At 39.4% G+C, this 24,727-nt stretch overlaps 1 long non-coding RNA gene across 1 annotated transcript; it reads left to right on the top strand.

Moving 5' to 3' along the window:
- The first annotated feature begins 14,163 nt into the window (after positions 1–14,163).
- Positions 14,164–17,184, top strand: LOC137030466 (uncharacterized). The gene is made up of 3 exons (XR_010896413.1): positions 14,164–14,462; positions 15,661–15,737; positions 16,851–17,184. It is a non-coding gene; the product is annotated as an uncharacterized lncRNA (long non-coding RNA).
- The last annotated feature ends 7,543 nt before the right edge of the window (positions 17,185–24,727 follow it).

Below are 24,727 nucleotides of genomic sequence, written 5' to 3'. Positions count from 1 at the left end.
ATGCTGCTGCTCCTGCCTTAACTTCCTAGTGTCTTCCCTGGAGCTGCCACACTACTCCATCGTCCTTCCTGCGGTTGTACTCTCTACGTAGCTCAGTGCCATAACACCTTTATATGACCATAGACACCACAATCTAACCGCAACACAACCATACGCGCCAACCCCAAGGTTCTATCAGCCTATCAGCGGCCCGGGTTCCGTATGGCAACAACGCAACACACAATTACCACAACCATACGCGCCAACCCCAAGGTTCTATAAGGCGATGCCTCCGCTGTAGTCGATAATAGCATTCAGCGGCCTCGGGTTCCGTATGGCAACAACGCAACACACCATTACCACAACAGACAACAATTACCACAACAAACAACAATACCCATCCACCATAAAAACTACAGTACAGAACGAGACTAATCATTTACGTAAAATACAGTACACAGGATTGTGATAACTATGATAACTATGTAACACACCCGATTGAAGACACAAATCCGGATGAGAGATGTAAATGTGATCCAGTAGAGTGTTCTTTTTAGACGTTGCTGTGGTGATCAGTTGCGTGTATCGTTTCGATCGGAATAATTCCAGAACAGTTTTTTCCCCTGCACTTAAAAGATCCTCGTTGAAGTCGCCACAGACGATGACCTGTTCATCCACGATGTCCAAATAATCCAGCAGACTCTTCAAGTTCTTCATGAAATCTTCAAAACCGTAGTGTGGTGGCCTATACACAGCAGCGATGGTTGCTTTGATTGGACTATCTATTTTGATGACGACAAACTCCAGATCGGTTACGTTCTGTATAAACTGCCTAGCCTGAGCTGAAATATGCTCTTTGCAATAGATCGCGACTCCACCTCCACCTTTGTTTGCGATCTCTTGATGTGTCGAGTAGGAGACATGTCTGTTGCGCATGAACAAGTTGTATCCGTCCAATTGGAGATGGGGTGTAATGAATGATCCGGTCAGGTGAGTTTCCGTAATGCAAAAAATGTCTGCTAGTAGCAGCTCATGATGGCATCTAATGTCTTCAATGTGGGCTGCCAGTCCTTCTGTGTTATGATGAATTATTTTAAATGTTTGATCTATGCCGGTTTCCCTAACGTGCTGCAAAAGTGGCATGATTCCTGTAAATGTCGCTCTTGGCATGTTTTGTAATGAGGCGGTGACTGCAGGATCAGCATAAATCTTCTTTTCACTGAAGTCAGTAATATGTAATCCACGAAGTGATGTCGTTCTGCTAAGTGCAACGTAGGCCATTCCTGGCTCGAAAATCTTCTTCAGTGACACTACGGCGTTCTGCATCGTCATGCCTTGCACTTTGTGAGCAGTGCAGGCATAAGCTAACTTAATAGGAAATTGCCGGCGAACTGCTCCTTTCCTTAGACTTTCTTCGGATCTCTCGATATAAACCAAGTCGTCGTCTTCACCTCGCACTTTTCTGCGGTGTTTCCTACCCGCGTTTGGATTGTCGAGCTGAAGCCCTAGCATTTTAACGGTGTCTATTCCATCTGCTGTTTTAGTGACGATATGTGCAATTTTCCCAAAACATCCATTAACGACTCCATCCTCAACGTCCAGATTCCTAGTTATCACTACACGAACTCCCACTGCAATTTCGATGGAGTCAAGCAAGTCCTTTTTTCCTATGACAGGCTTCTTTTGTTTCTTCATCCCTCCTGTTCTTGGGTCTTTCCTGTAGTCTTCGGCATCAACGGTTATGATGCCAGTATGAAGAGCGTGGATTGTCTTGGTGTTGTGTCCGTGAACTTCCTTGTTGGTGGCAAATATGTAGAGTGCATCACACGGGCAGTCTTTAGGATCCTTCACAGCCTGGAGTAACAAATCTCTATCTTCTTCGCCAAGATCTTCGGTCTTCTTCTTCACCCGTAGTCTGTTCAAAAGCTGGGCAAAAGCAAGGTCGTCTTTTTGACGCATGACCTCTGAGAGGTTAATCATTTGGAAATGTTCTTTCCAGAACTCCAAAACATCTTCTTCGTAGACACAGAGTGGTTTGGCTTTACCGGTAGGTGGCAGTTGGTAAAAGTCACCAACGGCGAGGACAGAGATGCCCCCGAAAGGTTTCTTGCTGCCTTTGATTTGCTGAAACCTCCAGTTGATGTAAGCGAAAAGGTCCTTCGAAATCATGGACACTTCATCAATGATCAGAATCTCCACGTCGCGTAATCTTGCTCGCAGTTCATCCAGAGCGTTTCCAAGTCCTTGATAAGGTGGCTTCAGATTCCTCGGAAGTTTTAAAATGGAGTGCAGAGTTTTACCGGAAATATTGAAAGCTGCGGTTCCAGTAAACGCACTCAAGAGCACTGTAGGCACGGAGAGATCCCCCTCCTCCCGCAGCCGAGGCAGCTGTCGCAGAATCTTGGTCGCTTCCGTGTATATGCACTTGATGACGTGCGATTTGCCACAACCAGCTCCACCTGATACGAAGTAAAAAAACTGTTCTGGGTTTTGACCCCACACACGTTTCTGACACCAATGGCAGACAGTGTAAAATATGGCTGCCTGTGTCTCATTCAGACTTCTAAACAGCTTCCGAACGAATTCAATACTGAGCTGAGGTGCCTCTACTTGTGGAACGACTCCATCTCCATGCTCAAGAATCTGATACTCTGGGACATCGTCTTGTACATCCTCATCATCTGGGTTCATGTCTTCCCGTTCGGCAATGCACTCCAAACGATCCGCTTCAATTTCAGGTGCAAATGCCGTCCAAGCGTTTTCCGGTGGTCCTTGCTGTTGCAGCTGATCTAATGCCTTATCCACTTCTTCACTGTGTTTTTCGAACTTCTCCTTGTGTGCTTGCACTACAGCACGAACAGGTATCAGGAGACCTGGGTGTGCAGGAAGTTCCACAGATGCACATTTGTAAAACTGCTCATACGTTGGAAATCGAGGAGGTTTTAGCTGTGCATTGAAGCGATGTGGCATGTAAAGCTTAAGTAACCTACAGTAAAACTTTTCAGGTTGTTTTTCTTCCGAATATCGTGCATATCTAATAACTGCAGCCTTACCAACAGTTCTTTTCTGGAAAAATCCCATACCGTTGAGCAGCTCGTGAACATTTTTTCCTTTTGTTTGCTGACCATACACAATACGGTATTCCGAAGCAAAATCGGCCAGACATATCCTTTCAAACTCGGGCGTTTGCGGCCTTGCTCTATATTTATCTATTATCCCTGACATCCAGACATCCTCTGAATCGGGATGTTTGTTTTGAAGGGCACTAAGGGGAAGACTCATCTTCAGCGCGTCGTCGTCCGTCGGTATAAACACAACGCTTCGTGAACATTTCTTCAATGGTAAGCTGCATGTTCGTGCCACCGACTCCTGAGCGCTTACTTGCCGGTGTTTAGAGTAGGCCTGCATAATGTGCTTCATTTCGTCTTCCTCGTTAACGTTAGTTTCGCGCACGCCCTTGATGACGTTCTTCAGTACCTCGTTCATTTCATGCTCCGGCTTAGAAATATACGATAACATATACATGACGCAGCTAAAAGGGTCAAGAACGAACTGAATGTCCATGTTAGCGTTCCATGCCCTCAACAAATCAGGATTGTATCCATTCACCCAAGACTCCTTTGGGTCACGCTTCAGCAAAACCACGTTGGCAGTGGACAATGCCTCAACGTTTTCTTCGTACTCTTTCACGGTCATGTTACATTTTGTCAGAAGCTCTGACAAGCTGTCAAAGGAGGCTTGGGGATCATTCAACAAATCCCACACCGGTTTAAGTTTTAGCCTGGCTTCGCTCATTGCTTTATGAGCAGCCTCCTGTCTCGCCTTCTTTCTGTCTTTCTGTCTATCCTCTTCTTCATGACGCTGTGGTTGTGGATGAGCGATTGCGTTTTTAGATCTGAACACGCAGCTTTCTGATGAAGAAGCGTCCGGGTCATCCTCTTCTTCAGGACGCTGTGGTCGCGGACGAGTGATCGTGGTGCTGGACATCGGTAGTTTGGGGAACCCGAATCTACATAATACATTCCCTTTTTTACACGACTTTGAGTGGTTCCTGCTGTGAAGCTGAACCTCTGTGACAATTCGGTGAAGCTCAGGATCGGCCACGGAATCAGGCAAACGGCACGATATGCAGCGGTCAATGAAGTCACACACGACCTTATCGTCATCGTTTTCAAACTCGGGTGCATCCTTTATCCAAACAAGTAGATGGATATGTGGGCTTCCTCTGGCTTGAAACTCAACTCTGTAAAAGTAGTCCTCTACTTTACCAATAGGTTGAGCGGGCGACAAAAGCAGATGGGTCATTAGAGCATCCACGCGTTTCTCAAACATGCGCATTACGGTGACTGGGTTGCTTCGGAGGATTTCACATTTCGTCATCCAGTCAAGCGTTGAAAAGTCAATCTGTTCACCTTGCTGGGCCTTGATTGCAGTTATTATTTCAGGCCATCGCATTTCGGCTGCACTGAATGTGCAAAAAAACGTAGGGGTTCCTAACTGTCTAATCATAGCCTGTAGATCTCTCAACGTTTTCTCCCAGTAAAACGGAGAGCCTCTCAGCGGTTGCATAAAACGCGTGGCGTCCCTGTTGTGTACCAATCGCTCAATCTCGCGGTTGTCCTGAAGCAGCCTGTTGGATATTCTTCTGCCATCTCTTGTAATAGGCTTGCCCTTGCGCAGCTGGATACTCATGCTATTTCTAGCGAGCTGAGTCTCTGTCACAAACTGGGCAAAGAAAAGGTAACTCTGATCGCTTGCAAAACGAGTGTCCACGCAGAACAATCTTGCGTTGAAATACATACTGGGAGATATTGCTATTTGTCTTGCCTCGTCAATTGTATTCTGTCCGGTGGGGAACTGAACAGGGAACGCCATGGCTTCCAGCTTTGGGATTTTGAAAAATCCAACAGGCTTTTGTCCTTGAGCAGGAGCGATGCTAAATATTCCCTCGCCGTACGACAAGATCTCCTGTCCGATGTCAGGTGGTTGCATACATGTGTCTAATGTGAGACCAGGTCTAAGTTCATCCTTCTCCTCGACGCTAACTTCTTGTCTATCCTGCTCAGCAACATTGACGACTTGTTGCTCCTCTGTGGCGTCATCTTCCTCATCTACGTGACTTTCGAATATCGCAGTTTCTCTTATGGAGATATCCCTGTACTCGGAATGCACTGCTTTCAACTTTGATAAGGCTGCAAGCACGTTATGCATGTTGACGGTATGGAAGTGCTGGTATCCTTTAAACTTTACGTGTCTCTTTAGTTTCACCTGCAGCAGCTGGGACTCACTACTCGGTCTTGGCAGACTGTTGACCGTTGATTCCACCTCAGAGGGAACGCACACAACAGCACCATGCACTGCTCTTTGCTGTCCTTTAGGCAACGCAACTATTTTTGCAAACGGTATGATTTTGGAAATAAGCTGACGTTCAAGCACATTCAATTCAACCAGTTCCGCAGGGATGGGTGGCAACTCGAGTTTGTTAGCCGCTGCAATTGAAGACATGTTTCCTCTTTTAAGATGGCTGTCACACGTGTGGCAAATCCACTCCTGTCTTCTCTCCTCCGGAACTACACAAGGACCTGAGCAGGCACTATCACAGGAATGAACATATTTCCCGGTTAAGCAAGATGCTGAAACATTGGCGTTTTTGTTGTAACACGTTCTATTACAGACCTTGACTTGATCAGGAAACAGGGCTCTGTGACAGACTGTGCAGACATGTGTAGGGCCTAGCCGAATTTTACACCGGAACGCGTGTATGGCGGTTTCCATCTCTTTGCTAACCAAAGGCTGGGGTGTCTCCTGGTTATGACGGATGTACGCCTTATATTTATTTTTGATCCTGAGTGCGCATTGCAACCGATGAAGTACATGATATGTTGCATCACCGACACATTTCTGTGTCTTGCGCAGGGTACATCTCAGGATGTGATGAGCTCTAAACTCTGGGTCACCTGCGTATCTCCTCACCATGTACTCTTTCATCTTCCTCTGGAATACGGTATCTGTGCCGTACCTCCTAACCATGTAATCTTTCATCTTCTTCTGGAAGAGAACATCCGTGCCGTACCTCCTAACCATGTAATCTTTCATCTTCTTCTGGAAGAGAACATCCGTGCCGTACCTCCTAACCATGTAATCTTTCATCTTCTTCTGGAAGAGAACATCCGTGCCGTACCTCCTAACCATGTAATCTTTCATCTTCTTCTGGAAGAGAACATCCGTGCCGTACCTCCTAACCATGTAATCTTTCATCTTCTTCTGGAAGAGAACATCCGTGCCGTACCTCCTAACCATGTAATCTTTCATCTTCTTCTGGAAGAGAACATCCGTGCCGTACCTCCTAACCATGTAATCCTTCATCTTCTTCTGGAAGAGAACATCCGTGCCGTACCTCCTAACCATGTAATCCTTCATTTTCTTCTGGAAAAGAGTATCTTTGTTGTATCTCCTCACTATGTATGCTTTCATTTTGTTTCTGAAAAGAGAATCCTGATTATACTTTTCCTTAATGGCTTCTTTCTTCTTTGTTTGGAATTGCATACAGCTGACATACCTCTTTCTGTCATAATCCCTTTTTTTATTTTTTCTTATGACACAAGATGCAGTTGTGACCGTAAGTTCTCCTTGTTGTTTTGAAATTTTAAACGTTTTACGCATTGCTCTTCTTCTCCTGTGCTTATTTCTTTTGTCTATCATATCCTGTTTTTTAGTTCCCGACTCAACAAGATTTACTTTGGCTCCAACATTTTTCCCTGGCTCTGGCTGAAGTGAAGTCACTTGTGATACCGGTTCACAAACCGATGGTGAAAGCAGTTGGGCTCTAACATGTATACCTGGTTCTGATAGAGCTGAAATCATTTGTGATGCCTGTTCACAAACCGATGGTGAAGGCATTTGGCCAGACTGTTGGTCTCTTTCAAAAGACACTGGCATGAATTCATATCTGGCCTCAGGAGAATAATTCCAGAAGAGCTTGAGAATTCTGTCTGTCATGTCACTGAGATGGGTGAAAGTTAACATTACAGCAGTTCCATCAGGAGTAGGCAAGCCTTCGGCAGTCCTTGAGTGAGAATCAAAGAATCCATATCTTCCAGATCTGTCTCTGAAAACAGCAATACACTCTGGAGCAACAGTGAGCAGTGCATGGCTGACATCCGTTGAGAGACACTGCAGTCTTTCAGCGAGGGGAATCCACCACCCTTCCATGTCAGGGGTCCCTCTGGCTCTTAGGTATCCCATCCTCACATCAGACTTCCTCACATTGAGTGTTTGGTGAAATGTTGAAACACTCAGCGGTACTTCCTCCATAGTGAGATGGTTTCGATGAAATCTTTCCTCAGCAATGAGCTGCATTTTAATCCCGACATACAAAGCATCGCCCTCCTCTAAAACTCTATCCAGGTCTGGCATTTTGAACTGAATCCCTTCACTCTGGTTGGCCAAAAATGTCAATGCTACACACGTGCACTGATGATTTCTCGAGAATTTATCATACCTTACATCATTCTGACAATGAGATGCCTGCACAGACAAAACCCTGGGTGCACTATCACCACCTTCTGCATACACACTATCTGAAAACTGAGCTACATCAGCACTGGTGCTTGCCTGTTCAACCTGTAAATAATCATTCATGGAATCAGGCTGCTGTTTAAAATGAGTGTTATAGAATCTGTGTTAAATTGCACTCCACAGTGTTTGGGACAAAGGCATTTTGCTAAACAATTTTAAGATAAGAATTGGGGTGGGGGGATTAAAGAAAAGGCATTTGTACACATTAATTACAAATACAAATGATCAATATTTTCAGAACATTAATTTAGTAATATACTTAAAATTGTAATTACATAAACCAAGTAATATTTGCTGTTATTAAAACATTAAAACAGTATATGGTTTACTTCGTCCACGGCAATACAATGTAGTTGTTGGTAAATTAAGTTTTATTAGGGCTGCAATATGATATATGAACACTTTTTTAAGAAATCTTCAATGACAAAATATATGACTGGAAAAATGGTCTTTTATTCAAATAAAAGTCACAAAATGAATAACAGGTTCAGGTGCATTTTGCACCATTTCTGGTATATTGCCAGTTAATTGTCATGGGTAAATTGCAATCAATCTTTTTTTTTTTTTTTTTTTTTAAATAATCAAACACTCAAATTTAATTGAGGAATTAAGACAGCCCCAGTCCCAAACATTAAGGTGTAATCCAAGACACAGATATCAATAGTACCTTATTAATCCTGGAGAGTCTGGTCGGTTCATCTTCCAGGTCTTCCCAGGTCAAATTTCTCCAACGGATTTTTTGAACCTGAGATCTCTTTCCTTTCCGCGGCATCCTCAACGATATAAAGAGATAAAAAGATATGAGACACAAAAAAAAATCTAGACAAATATATATGACTAACTCACTAATTGCAGTGAGAGATTTTCTCTTTATTTAATTAGCATCAATAAATGACAGCAGGTAAATTTGGATGTTGTCACTTTAAGACTCGTGCACTGTTCTTTCTCATTTCTTTCTCAACTGTTTATGTTAAAACATAAATGACTCTGTTTACTTGCAAATACAGTCAGTTATATTATATATATATAAGCCAGAATAATTAAGTCAAAGCAGAATTTCTGAATTTTAATTATTAATAAAAGTTGTTCAATTTCTAATCCATAATAATTTATTAAATGTATTTGTTTTTGATTACTGAAATCTGAATAGAGAAAACAAACATTTGAATTAAATTTATTGGTCATTTTAATTGATGATATAAATAAAAATTGATTGTTTAATACCATATACCGTGATACCACGAAACCGCAATATTTACTCAGATGGTTATCATACCGTGGAAATCTCATACCGTTACAACCCTATGACCATATAACTGTTCAAGTGCCCAATTATTAGTCAAAAAGCACTCAGTTCAGTTCTCAGGCACTCTATGAGAAGCGACTTCATGTCGTGCATCTCTTAGACAGTGAGAGAGTGCGCATATACTTGAATTTTGCTGCAAATTATGCTTCAACAGATTAAAATTACCTGATTTTAAACAGCAGTGCTTAATACGCATGCAAACTATGAGCTTTCATGAACATACAGCAATGTAATGTGATGTAACAGCGATAGAGATGATAATCCAAAATCTCTACTGGTTGACTCATTTATACCAGTTAATCGTGTCTACCGGTATATAGCTCTCCCAATGAGGTTTCTTTTTAATAATCAAAAATAGTGCAATAGACATACTGAAAGGGTTAGTTCACCCAAAAATTAAAATTCTGTAATTTATTACTTACCCTCATGCCGTTTCACACCCGTAAGACCTTTGTTAATCTTTGGAACACAAATTAAGATATTTTACTTGAAATCCGATAGCTCCGTGAGGCCTCCATAGGGAGCAATGACATTTCCTCTCTCAAGATCCATAAAGGTACTAAAAACACATCTAAATCAGTTCTTGCGAGTACAGTGGTTCAATATTAATATTATAAAGTGACGAGAATATTTTTGGAGCGCCAAAAAAACCCCAAAATAACTTATTTAGCCGATTTCAAAACACTGCTTCATGAATCATCAGAGCATAAATGAATCAGTGAGTCGAATCATGATTCAGATCACGTGTCAAACTGCCAACGGCTGAAATCACGTGATTTCGGCGCTCCAAACAGCAGATTTGACACACTGATTCATCTCTGCTCCGATGCTTCCTGAAGCAGTGTTTTGAAAACGGCCATCAATAAATAAGTCGTTATTTTGTTTTTTTGGCGCTCCAAAAATATTCTCGTCACTTTATAATATTAATATTGAACCACTGTACTCACATGAACCAATTTAAATATGTTTTTAGTACCTTTATGGATCTTGAGAGAGGATCTTGTCCATTGCTCCCTATGGAGGCCTCACTGAGCTATCGGATTTCACCAAAAATAACTTAATTTGTGTTCTGAAGATTAACGAAGGTCTTACGGGTGTGGAACGGCATGAGGGTAAGTAATAAATTACAGAATTTTCATTTTTGGGTGAACTAACCCTTGAAATACACTTATTTGTTAGACAAAATCCTTTTAACACGACATTACTTTAATAGGCACATACTTTGAAAGTCCTCCTGGCGTAACAGCTCTTGAACCTGAAAAGATAAAACCTGTAGTAGTCTCAAGAAGAAAAAACAGTTAAACAACAATGAAAAAGACACTGTGTAAACTTGTAAAATGCAATAAACAATTTTTTTGAGTTTTTTTTTTTTTTTTCAAAAAAAGAACAAGTAAAATAAACTTATTAACGTATGAGAATATAGAACAAAAAGAACCAGAAAAAAACTAATTAATATTTAGAAATTAGATTTACAAATCTAATTCTAAAAAAATAAATTAAAAAATCTAAAAAAAATAAATAAATAATAATAATAATAAAAATGGTCTATTAAAATAAACTAAATAAAATGCTGTATTTTTTTTTTTTTTAAATGCAGAATACAGAAAATCTAAATTTTAATTTAAGTTTCAAGCAAAAAGTACTAAGAACAAATGAACTGCTCTCTGTAGAAAAAGCCAAAAGCCAAAACAGAAGGAACCTGAAAAAGAAAGAGAAAAAACAAAAAATAAAAATTAGGTCACAGGGACTACAATTATAGTGGTGTGATGAAAATGTCACAGTACTGCTTAAGAAACCACATTAATACTGACCAAGGAGAAAAGTGCAGCGAAGGGTTGTGCTCAGATCAGTCAGTCTGAAAAAATAACAATGACAACATTACTAAAAAATTACTAAACTCCAGTCAACTGCATTACTTCTTTGTATTTTAAATATTAATTATATGTTTAATAAACATGTAGAATAAAAATTTAGGAATTTGTCTCAAGAATGTATTTTTCTTGATATACTCTGTTATTTTCAAGAATCCAAGTTGTGTCAAATATGCAGCCTAAAACCTGTGATGTCATCGATATAGGACAAGTGGTTTGGAGAATGGATGGGCAAATGTGGTCTTAATTATTTGTGGTATTAACCGAACATAGTTTTTATGACCCTGATCATTTTTTTTAACTATAATGATTTTCTTATCAGCAAGCCAAAATATGAAGCATTTTCTATTTATGGCCATGTTACTAATTAAAGTCTTACCTCAAAATGCAGTAAAGGGTGCTCGTGAAACAGTATTCTGAAACAGAGAAACAAGAATGTCATCAAACTCACAACGTAACTTAAACTTTCATTGTAAATAATGAAAACATTTCTCAACTGTAAACATCTAACAGACAACCTGCTCTAAAGTGAAATGTAGTCTCTCTGCTGTTACTTATTCCATTAATATGACCTTTTCTAAAAATATTGCGTCTATAAATATCAAAATAAATTTAATTCAATTGTAATATTAATAATAAAAATAAATTCTACTGTAAATATCGTCCAAGTAGTAATCAATGCGATATGATTCATATTGTGCGTTATATTTTTGCTGTATTCTAGGTCTATAACCTACTTAAACCCATTCAAAATGATTGACAGCGTGGATTGGCGCTAAATGAACCACGTGACTGCGTGGCGGAAATCAAGGGTTTTCGCGGCTCTCTCTCAAATAGTACCAAAGAACAGACAAAAACACCCGTTATATTCAATAAATCTGTCTACATCGCATAAATTAATTTCTTACATACATCATATCTGCACTTTGTTGTTTATGACAGAGAATTCTGTCAGTGAGCGCGCATTCAGTTATCACCGGGTTTCTTCACCGGTGACTAATCAACTGCCTTCGATTGGATATTCCGTTCCTCGCTCAGCGGAAACGCGTGTGATTGTTCAACGCTGTCTTTGATTGACATGAACCTAAAATCTAAATCTAAATCGATTTAATGCAGCAATCGACACTTTTCATCGTAATATCTATGCATCCGTATGCATGCATGTAAAATACAAACTTGTACATCATCTCATAAGCTACCATAGTGGATGCTAACGTTAGCTTAAAATGAGCGCCAAAATTAACGCTCCTCAGCATGCAGTGGGTAATGCTAAATGCAAATGGCAAACGTAATATCAATCAAATACACACAATATCACATTACGTTTTCACACAATGATAAAAGTATGGCTAACGTTAGCTGTAAACATAGTATCAAACACATTACGATCTTCACAGATATAAAGGTACATTCAATGTAAACAAAAACGATATAAACTATACACCACATTATAATATGAATAATATTGCCTACATAAGGAGCTACATTTCACATTACAAGGCTTTATAATACAGCATATTTGAACAGCCGTCTCACTCACCTCAAGAGAATAGAGTGGGACGATCCATTGGCAACGGCTCCGGGTCATCGATTTCGCAGCCAATCAGCAGTGAGCTTTTATTGTACAACCAATAAAATCACACTTATTTTTACAGAATTTTGTGACGAGGCAAATCCGTAATTAAAGTAATAAATCATAATAATAATGTTATACAAATCATAACGATAATGTTAATTTATGATTTAATTTAATAAAATAAATGTGAGCGCTTCACGTTTCAAAGCCTGAACGTGGCGCTGTTGTGCTTCAGAGCAGATCACAATCAGTGAAAAGCACACATTTATGGGACAGCTACTAATGCTGATCAATTATGACAATGTTTACATTACATTGTTTATATTTTAATATGTTGTATAGCTTGTAAGAATGCATATTTTATCTCCATCGATTGGATTTGAATGAGCGGCCTGCAACAATAGAGTACAGACATTTCAAAATAAGAGTCCCGGTGTATTTCGGGCTTGTTTATAAATAAAAGTCAAGCAATGTGTCCAATTTCCGCCCAGATTATTATTTGGCTACACAAACATATTTAATCTAATTTAAATCTAATTTATATTTAATTTAAAGTGAACAACTGTAGCTTCTGCCCCATCACAGGAAGGAAAGACATTATTGGTGCATGTTATTAAAAAAAATAAATAAAAAATTTACTAGTGTTAATATTATTATATTTAACAAAAACTAAAACCATGAAAAAAAACAAAAACATTTGTCATTATTTGAAATAAATAAATGTTATCTGACATAAAATAAAACTTACACTTTTCTTATATTTATTTTTAATTAAAATAAACCAGTTATTTAGTTTCATTAATCTGATGTACTAAACTGAAACTGAAATAAAAATGAATAAAAACTATAAAAACTATGAAAGCAGAAAATGTAAAAAAAAAAAAAAAAAAAAAAAAAATCTAATTTAAAATATTAATAAAAACTATAATAACCTACTAGTATGGCAAAATCTATTTATTAAAGTGTGTGTGTGTATATATGTAAGAAGAAATAGTTAAGGAAAGACACATTATTTGCTAATTTTTCATTGCATCCCTAAAGTTTCTAATCACACTTGTACATTTTTCAACTTAATAGAAAATGTATTAAAAATGTAATACTCTTGTCAATTATCAGTTATCAGTTATTAAGTAAACTTATATGAGAAGCTGTGTTATATCAATGCCTAATAAACTATTTCATATTTGTACAACAATAACGGTTACACTTTATTTTAAGGTGTCACACTGTAATTATACATTTAAGTACTGAGTAATATTAAGCAACTACATGTACTTAGGGTTAGAATTAGGGTTTGGTTTAGGGTTAGTTGCATGTAATTAGCCATAATGTATAGTTATTACTATAGTAACTACATGTAACATATGTAACAATGACACTATAAAATAAAGTGTTACCACAATAACAAGTTGGAAAGAAAGGTTTCAAATGTTTCAATTTCAAATTTTGACTACTGTATATATATATATATATATATATATATATATATATATATATATATATATAGGCCATGTTCACACAGCAGCAGAGTATAACCGAATTCACACCCGTAATATTCAGGACTCACAACTGCAAGATCCGCGCTGTGTGAATAGAACAGGACTGTACAACTAGTTGTCTGTCACGTCATACAGTGTGAGAGAGCTGCTCTTGGGGTTTCGTGTGTGGTTTCACTTTCAGTACTTACAGCAATGGAGATGTGAGCTGTGGGTAATCTTAATGTGTTTGATTCAGTCACTGAGAGTGACTCCCATTAGTTTTGTGTTTCTATGCGTAGCTAGATATCCATTTTGGGTTTGGGTTGCTAGGGTGCTCTAAATGGTTGCTACACTCTAAAAACTCCTGGGTTATTTCTTTAACCCATTTTCTGGGTTATTTGTGTTGGGTTAAAATTATGGGTTATTTTTTCAGAGAGTAACCATTTTCTGGGTTATAGGGCTAATATTTTGACCCAATTCCTGGGTTGTTTAGGTTTCTGGGTTATTTTTCAAAGAGTAACCCATGTTCTGGGTTAACGCCCCTTCCCCCCGCCCTCGCTGTTGTTCTGGAATTTTCTCACAACAGTCGTTTGAAACAACCGTCACTTGAACTTGAACGCACTCGATCCGTTTTGGCCTGGGCTTCTTCGGTGCAACTTCATCGCGTATTCAAGGTAAGCAAGTATTTTCAGTGTCAATGTAACGTAAACTTTTCTGTGTCCATGTCCCCGTTGCTAGTTTAGCACCATCTGTTGAAAAAAATGACCATGGCTTACCGTGGTAATTCTGTGGTTAGCACGTAGCCGCCCACGGATATCGCGACAACATCTAACTAGTTTAAAGTCCGTGTAAAGTCAAAATAAATATGTGTTTTGAGTTTGTCAGACTAAATAAGAAAGTGTTATTAACCACCCAGCCAAATTTGAATGATTAAAAATAACGATAAGTTCATGAAATTAGGTGTCAAAATGGTTGTGCTTTTTACACATCGAGAAACGTATGATCTATTTAATGTGTTTAGAAGAAAATGACTGAATTCACTTTACACGGTCTTTAAATTCTATTTTTCATAAACTGTGCTGTACTTATCTCATTGTTATAATACTGGTAATAATACGATAAGCACAGTGCAGTTAGTGGCGACTTCATGCCGCGTTAAGGGGGTCGAACACCGGACGAGAAGCGCCGCGCTGCGCCGCGTCTAGGACAACTCAAGGTATCGCGTACTTTCTCAGTTTATGGCCAGCAATATTGTTATGTTTTAGGACATTATGAAATTAAGATAATGTCAGTAGTATGTTATGATTGTACTGTATAATTAAATACAACCGTTGCTGAGTCTGCAGTCTGAACACTTTACCTCAGAGCGTCCGTTAACTGAATGAATTGAGAATATCACCTGAAAATCCAATAACATCAGCAATTTTCATTCAAGCAGCTGATTTCTGTAAATTAATGTAAAACTAAATTTATATTGCAGCACATGGTGAAGTCAGTATATACATTAACGACGATTTGAGACAAATAAGTGTAAATTTAATATAAATCGATGTACATGGCGCTCTGTGGCGCTGCAGGATTTTGAACAAGGTCCCGAACCGTTGCTGGGCGCCGCGGACAGACGCCGAATGGCGCCGCCGGTGTGTGTACACTCATAGAGAATAATGTGTTTGAATTTTAAATACGCTTCTCTTCCGGTGTGCGACCCCCTTTAGCCGCGGCTAGAGCGACGAGGCTACACAATAGTTATGTTAACCAGCTGCGCTGTGCTTATCATATTATACAGTGCCCTACTGTCTTAAGTAGTGAGAGTTAAAGAAGCGTTTCAAGTCTTCAAATTGTTGCTAACCTCTATTGCTATGTTTTCTTCAGGTCATTATAAATGGACAGCTTTGTCGCTGATAAGCTAACTGAGTGGCGGATGTCTGGGCTGATAGAGAATTTTAGAGGTGAGCGTTTTACTCTTTTAAGGGATAATTCACCCAAAAATGAAAATATGATGTTTATCTGCTTACCCCCAGGGCATCCAAGATGTAGGTGACTTTGTTTCTTCAGTCGAACACAAATGATGATTTTCAACTCCAACCGTTGCAGTCTGTCAGTCTTATAATGCGAGTGAATGGTAACACAATTTATAAGAGTCAAAAAATATGCTTAGACAAATTCAAACTGAACCCTGCGGCGCGTGACGACACATTGATGTCCTAAGACAAGAAACGATCGGTTTGTGTGAGAAACCTAAGCGATTGCTGAACGCAGTTGGACATAGTGGTGTTTTAGAGGTAAAAAATTATATAAATACTGTTCGGTTTCTCGCACAAACCGATCGTTTCGTGTCATAGGACATCAATGTGTCGTCACAAGCCGCAGGGTTTAATTTGGATTTGTCTAAGCATATTTTTTGACTCTTATAAATTGTGTTACCATTCATTCGCATTATAAGACTGACAGACTGCAACGGTTGGAGTTAAAAATCATCATTTGTGTTCTACTGAAGAAACAAAGTCACCTACATCTTGGATGCCCTGGGGGTAAGCAGATAAACATCAAATTTTCATTTTTGGGTGAACTATCCCTTTAACTGCCCTCATATCATCTCTCTATACCTAAATATTTTTCTTGAATATGGCTTAAATGTGTCAGTGTAAGATTTTGTGACAGTCACAACTTCTTTGACAGTGGGGAATGCATCTCTATAATAACCCTTATAGTTAAAAGATACTTGTGCCTTGTCTTTAAGCTGTTATGCATAATAATGGGCCAGATATTCACCTTTGCATTAATGTCATTATTACACTTGTTAATGAAAGAAAAGATGGACAGTATAGACTGTCATTCACACAAAATGGGTAATGCTGCAAAAGAACCACATTAGTTAACTAGCAAATTGGGCCACGTTTTTTTTTTTTTTTTTTTTTTAAACAAAACAAAAAAAAAAACCAACAGCATTCCCTTAAGAGTGATTATTTATTAGCTTGATAATCAAAGAGTGTCTGGTGAGTGGTTCACAATTGTCTCGACTTATTAACAATACTCATGTTGTCTTGTTTTCTGTCTTTCAGGTGAAGACATAGATGAGGAGGCATTTCTTCTCTTAGATGAGGACACTATCAAAAATCTTGTCCCTCAAGTTCAATCCAGTTATTGAATGTTGTCAAATGTTTGAGAGAAAATGAGTTGTTTATTTTTCTATTTTTTCTAATGTCTAATGTTATTACAGTGTGACCTAAGATAAATAGGTCCAAGTGTGTAGAGTTTAATTTAATTTAATGCAATAAAAATGTAAAAGTGCTTGAAGTGTGTAAGTTTCTGAAGTTTTATTTTCTGAAATAAGGCATACTGGCATAGTAACCCAAGTTAGGTTATTTTTGACCTTTGACCTTTGGTTAAAAAGGGACCTACTAATTTCTGGGATATTTCAACCCAGATATTGGGGTTGTTCTTTTGACCCAAAAGTTGGGTTATATTAACTACAATTTTGGGTTATTTTAACCCAAAATTTGGGTCAGGTATTTAACCCAGAAGTTGGGTCAAAAAGAATAACCCATTTTTCTGGGTTGAAATAACCCAGAAATTAGTTGGTCCCTTTTTAACCCAGGATTTGGGTCAAAAATAACCCATTATGGGTTATTTTTGACCCAGGAGTTTTTAGTGTGTAGGGCAAGGCTAGACAGTTAGCAGTCTTAAACTAATAGACTGCATGTCTGCACAAATCACACGAGCCAAACTCACATGTCTCTATGATGCTCTGATTCATTTTATCCCTCATCTATTTTCAATGTTTCAAAGCCTGAACGTGGCGCTGTTGTGCGTTCTTCAGACTGCTTCAGAGCAGATCACAATCAGATAAAAGCACACATTTATGACAAGCAATCGCATATGAACTAAATGCTGATTAATTATTAGAATGCATATTTTATCTCCCTCATTTGAATTTGAATGAGCGGTCTGAAAAAATAAAGCTTTAGACATTTCAAAATAAGTGTCCCGGTGCATTTCGGGCTTGTTTATGAGTAAAAGTCACGCAATGTGTCCAATTTCCACCCCAGTTACACAAACCTTATTTAATCTAATTTAAATTTAATGTATAATTAATTTAAAGTAAACTTCTAGCTTCTGTCTGGATGCCCCATCACAGGAAGGAAAGACTAACAAAATCTATAATCATGAAAAAAACATTTTTCATTACTTGAAATAAATGTTAACTGAATAAAACGTACATTTCTTATATTTATTTGTAATTGAAAATAACCAGTTATTTAGTTTAATTAACCTGATGTACTAAATGGAAACTGAAATAAAAATTAATAAAGAACTAAACAGACGTTTAAAAATAACAAAAAAAATATAAAAATGGCAAGAACAACAAAATTACTAAAACTTTTAAAATTAAAATGAAAGCAGACTGAATTCAAAATATTAATGAAAACTATAATAATACCACCTACTAGCATGACAAGATCTGTTTATTATAGTGTGTGTGAGTGTGTATATATATATATATATATATATATATATATATATATATTAAGAAATAGTTAAAGAAAGACACATATTTTGCCAAGTTTTCATTGCACCCATAAAGTTTCTAAACACGCTCCTAATTTTTTCAAAGCATTAAGCCCTGGTTTAACATCTCTATTATTAATATAAAGTATGCATATATGTATAAAAATTAATATTCTTGTCAATCATCAGTAATGAAGCAAACATATACACCTGTTTACACCTGGACCACAAAACCAGTCTTAAGTCACATGGGTATATTTGTAGAAATAGCCAACAATACATTGTATGGGTCAAAATTATCGATTTTAATTTTATGTCAAAAAATCATCAGGATTGCCAAGGACTTCTTTTGAACAACTTTTAAGGTATTTTTTTTTTCAATATTTAAATTTTTTTTACACCCTCCATTTTGAGTCCATGGAGTGGTTGCTAGTGTGCTCTAAGTGGTTGCTAGGGTGTGGCTATGATGAAGATTTGAGGTCATTACCTATTGGCTGCTTGATCAGAAGTCAAATGAGTGTGTGTAAGTGTGAGAGAAAGGGTTCTAAGGGCCTGCATGCGTGTGTGAGTGTGAAAGTGACAGTTGAGAGAGACGGAATGTTCGTGAATTTGAATTTTTCAATGTAAGTCTATGGGACTTTTTTGGCCGCTTTTTCGCCCCCTGTGCGAACATCGTTGGTCCGATCGCTTATAAAAGTCATAACACACATCTCCTCAATGAGCCGGTCGATTTGACACCTCATTCATGGGTCTAGGACAAACGCTGCGGGAGGAGTAGCGCGCAGAAATAAAAGTGGAAGAAAATGAGTGTCTGTGTCTGAGAGAGAAAGGCTTCTAAGGGCCTGCGTGTGTGAGTGTGTGTGAGAAAGTGACAGTTGAGAGAGACGGAATGTTCGTGAATTTGAATTTTTCAATGTAAGTCAATGGGACTTTTTTGGCCGCTTTTTCGTCCGCTGTGCGAACATCGTTGGTCCGATCGCTTATAAAAGTCATAGCACACCTCTCCTCAATGAGCCGGTCGATTTGACACCTCATTCATGGGTCTAGGACAAAAACTGCGGGAGGAGTAGCGCGCCAAACTTTTGTGTGGAATAATAATAATAATAACTAGAATGTACATTTCCTGAAGAAAATGTGAATGGTGCTTGCAGTGGCAAAATTCGGCCCCGGTTGCTAGGGTGCTGTAATTGGTTGCTAGGGCGTGGCTATGAAGTTGCTGTGTCACTACTTATTGGCTGGCCGAATCAAAAGAGCCCAGCCCCAAATCTCTATGACCTTCTGATCCAAAGATATGATATCACAGATTTTGACCCAATGTTAAGTCTATGGGAGTTTTTTCAGCTGTTTTTTTTTGTATGCTGTGCGAACATCGTACACCCGATCGCTTAGAAAGGTCATAGCACACCTCTCCTCAATAAGCCGGTCGATTTGACACCTCATTCGTGGGTCTACTACAAACGGTGCGGGACAAGTTACGCGCCAAAGTTTTGTTCAGGTGAATAGTAATTACAATACTAGAATGTACATTTCCTGAAGAAAATGTGAATGGTGCTTGCAGTGGCAAAATTCGGCCCCGGTTGCTAGGGTGCTGTAATTGGTTGCTAGGGCGTGGCTATGAAGTTGCTGTGTCACTACTTATTGGCTGGCCGAATCAAAAGAGCCCAGCCCCAAGTCTCTATGACCTTCTGATCCAAAGATATGATCACACAGATTTTGACCCAATGTTAAGTCTATGGGAGTTTTTTCAGCCATTTTTTTCGTACGCTGTGCGAACATCGTACACCCGATCGCTTAGAAAAGTCATAGCACACCTCTCCTCAATAAGCCGGTCGATTTGACACCTCATTTGTGGGTCTAGGACAAACGGTGCGGGACGAGTTACGCGCCAAAGTTTTGTTCAGGTGAATAGTAATTACAATACTAGAATGTACATTTCCTGATGAAAATGTGAATGGTGCTTGCAGTGGCAAAAATCGGCACCGGTTGCTAGGGTGCTGTAATTGGTTGCTAGGGCGTGGCTATGAAGTTGCTGTGCCACTACTTATTGGCTGGCCGAATCAAAAGAGCCTAGCCCCAAGTCTCTACGAACTTCTGATCCAAAGATATGATCTCACAGATTTGGACCCCATGTTAAGTCTATGGGAGTTTTTTCAGCCGTTTTTTTTGTACGCTGTGCGAACATCGTACACCCGATCGCTTAGAAAAGTCATAGCACACCTCTCCTCAATAAGCCGGTCGATTTGACACCTCATTTGTGGGTCTACGACAAACGGTGCGGGACGAGTTACGCGCCAAAGTTTTGTTGAGGTGAATAGTAATTACAATACTAGAATGTACATTTCCTGAAGAAAATGTGAATGGTGCTTGCAGTGGCAAAACACCTGACTCGGTTGCTAGGGTGCTGTAATTGGTTGCTAGGGCGTGGCTATGAAGTTGCTGTGTCACTACTTATTGGCTGGCCGAATCAAAAGAGCCCAGCCCCAAGTCTCTACGACCTTCTAAACCAAAGATATGATCTCACAGATTTGGCCCCCATGTTGTCTATGGGAGTTTTTTCAGCCGTTTTTTCGTACGCTGTGCGAACATCGTACACCCGATCGCTTAGAAAAGTCATAGCACACCTATCCTCAATAAGCCGGTCGATTTGACACCTCATTCGTGGGTCTACGACAAACGGTGCGGGACGAGTTACGCGCCAAAGTTTTGTTCAGGTGAATAGTAATTACAATACTAGAATGTACATTTCCTGAAGAAAATGTGAATGGTGCTTGCAGTGGCAAAATCGCCACTCGGTTGCTAGGGTGCTGTAATTGGTTGCTAGGGCGTGGCCATGAAGTCACTACTTATTGGCAGCTTGATAGGCCGAGTCAAAAGAGCCCAGCCCCAAGTCTCTATGACCTTCTAAACCAAAGATATGATCTCACAGATTTGGCCCCCATGTTAAGTCTATGGGAGTTTTTTCAGCCGTTTTTTCGTACGCTGTGCGAACATCATACACCCGATCGCTTAGAAAAGTCATAGCACACCTCTCCTCAATAAGCCGGTCGATTTGACACCTCATTCGTGGGTCTACGACAAATGGTGCGGGACGAGTTACGCGCCAAAGTTTTGTTCAGGTGAATAGTAATTACAATACTAGAATGTACATTTCCTGAAGAAAATGTGAATGGTGCTTGCAGTGGCAAAATTCGGCACCGGTTGCTAGGGTGCTGTAATTGGTTGCTAGGGCGTGGCTATGAAGTTGCTGTGCCACTACTTATTGGCTGGCCGAATCAAAAGAGCCCAGCCCCAAGTCTCTATGACCTTCTGATCCAAAGATATGATCTCACAGATTTTGACCCAATGTTAAGTCTATGGTAGTTTTTTCAGCCATTTTTTTCATACGCTGTGCGAACATCGTACACCCGATCGCTTAGAAAAGTCATAGCACACCTCTCCTCAATAAGCCGGTCGATTTGACACCTCATTTGTGGGTCTAGGACAAACGGTGCGGGACGAGTTACGCGCCAAAGTTTTGTTCAGGTGAATAGTAATTACAATACTAGAATGTACATTTCCTGAAGAAAATGTGAATGGTGCTTGCAGTGGCAAAATTCGGCACCGGTTGCTAGGGTGCTGTAATTGGTTGCTAGGGCGTGGCCATAAAGTCACTACTTATTGGCGGCTTGATAGGCCGAGCCAAAAGAGCCCAGCCCCAAGTCTCTATGACCATGTAAACCAAAGATATGATCTCACAGATTTGGCCCCCATGTTAAGTCTATGGGAGTTTTTTCAGCCGTTTTTTCGTACGCTGTGCGAACATCGTACACCCAATCGCTTAGAAAAGTCATAGCACACCTCTCCTCAATAAGCCGGTCGATTTGACACCTCATTCGTGGGTCTGCGACAAACGGTGCGGGACGAGTTACGCGCCAAAGTTTTGTTCAGGTGAATAGTAATTACAATACTAGAATGTACATTTCCTGAAGAAAATGTGAATGGTGCTTGCAGTGGCAAAACTCGGCCCCGGTTGCTAGGGTGCTGTAATTGGTTGCTAGGGCGTGGCTATGAAGTTGCTGTGTCACTACTTATTGGCTGGCCGAATCAAAAGAGCCTAGCCCCAAGTCTCTATGACCTTCTGATCCAAAGATATGATCTCACAGATTTGGTCCCCATGTTAAGTCTATGGGACATTTTTCAGACGATTTTTCGTCCGCTGTGCAAACATCGTACACCCGATCGCTTAGAAAAGTCATAGCACACCTCTCCTCAATAAGCCGGTCGATTTGACACCTCATTCATGGGTCTACGACAAACGGTGCGGGACGAGTTACGCGCCAAAATTTTGTTCAGGTGAATAGTAATTACAATACTAGAATGTACATTTCCTGAAGAAAATGTGAATGGTGCTTGCAGTGGCAAAACTCGGCACTCTTGATTAGCATTATGCTAACATAATTACCGTCCTGCTAGGATGTTTTTAGCAAGATGCTAACATGATTAGCATGTTGCTAGCATTATGCTAACACCCTTAGCATCCTGCTAACATGTTTTTAGAAAGATGCGAATCATGTTAACATAATGCTAGCAAAATGCTAACATGATTAGCATGTTGCTAGCATTATGCTAACACCCTTAGCATGCTGCTAGCATGTTTTTAGAAAGATGCTAATCATGTTAGCATAATGTTAGCAAAACATGCTAACATGATTAGCATAATGCAAGCATGATGCTAGCATGATTACCATGTTGTTAGCATGTTTTTAACAAGATGCTAATCATGTTAGCATAATGCTAGCAACATGCTAACATGATTAGCATCATGGTAACATGATGCTAGCATGATTACCATTTTGCTAGCATGTTTTTAACAAGATGCTAACATGATTAGCATGTTGCTAGCATGATGCTAACACCCTAAGCATGCTGCTAGAATGTTTTAAACAAAATGCTAGTCATGTTAGCATAATGCTAGCAACATGCTAACATGATTAGCATAATGCTAGCATGATGCTAGCATGATTACCATGTTGCTAGCATTATTTTAACCAAATGCTAATCATGTTAGCATTATGTTAGGAACATGCTAACATGATTAGCATGTTGCTAGCATGATGCTAACACCCTTAGCATGCTGCTAGCATGTTTTAAACAAGATGCTAATCATGTTAGCATAATGCTAGCAAACATGCTAACATGATTAGCATAATGCTAGCATGATGCTAGCATGATTACCATGTTTTTAGCATGATTTTAACAAGATGCTAATCATGTTAGCATAATGTTAGCAACATGCTAACATCATTAGCATAATGCTAGCATGATGCTAGCATGATTACCATGTTGTTAGCATGTATTTAACAAGATGCTAACATGATTAGCATGTTTGCTAACATGATGCTAACATGATTAGCATGCTACTAGCATCATGCTAACACAATTAACATGCCACTAGCATTATTCTAACACATTTTTACTAGTTTGTGTCATGTTTAAACCTTAAGCTAATCACTATTAGCATGTAGCTATTCACTGCTAGCATGTGTAGCATGGTGGAAGTCCAGTTTGCTAGCATGAGTCAAAAGAGCCAACCGCCATGTCTCTATAATGTTCTGATGCAGAAATATAGGTGTTTCAAAACGGTTGCTAGGGTACTCTGTTTGGTTGCTAGGGAGTGGCTTGGTAGCTACCAATGATGATACTCCAAAGGCTGCTTGACAATATAAACCAACACCCATGTCTCTACGATGTTCTGATGCAGAGATATAGATCTTGCAAAACGGTTGCTAGGGTACTCTGTTTGGTTGCTAGGGAGTGGCTTGGCAGCTGCCAGTAATGATAAACCAAAGGCTGCTTGCCAGTATGAATGATATAAACCAACCCCCATTCCTCTATGATGTTCAGATTTGAAGATATCCCCTCTATGCTTTGAGTTGCTAGGGTGCTCTAAATAGTTGCTAGGGCGTGGCTATGATATCTTGAAGGTGATTCGTGATTGGCCGTTTGCTGCCCCGAGTCAAATGAGCCCACCCTCATGTTTCTATGACACTCCTATCCAAATATATTCCTTTGATCTTTTTCAATGGAAGTCTATGGAACTTGTTGCTATGGTGCTCTATATGGTTGCTAGGGCGTGGCTCGATAGCTTCACAATGATCCTGAGAGACTGATTGGTTGCCTGAGTAAAATGAGCCCACCCCCTTGTCTCTATGACATTGTGATCCAGAGTTATGTTCAATACAAAATCCCTATGTAATTTCCCATAGTAGGAAAAACACAGTACTTCCTGGTTCATGGGCACGGCTTCACCATAGTATGTCTATGGGGCAACTTTGGGCAGCTCTTGCGCCCCAGGGGTACAACTTACACCCCATTTTGAGGTATGGTCTGAGAGAGCCTATCAGGCTCTTCAAACGTGGTAACCCACATGTTTCTATGAAATTCTCGTTAG

The sequence above is a fragment of the Chanodichthys erythropterus genome, chromosome 11 (genome assembly GCF_024489055.1).
Source record: "Chanodichthys erythropterus isolate Z2021 chromosome 11, ASM2448905v1, whole genome shotgun sequence".
Classification (NCBI taxonomy): domain Eukaryota; kingdom Metazoa; phylum Chordata; class Actinopteri; order Cypriniformes; family Xenocyprididae; genus Chanodichthys; species Chanodichthys erythropterus.
Note: the sequence above shows the minus strand (reverse complement) of the source record. Positions and strands in the feature narration are given on the sequence as shown.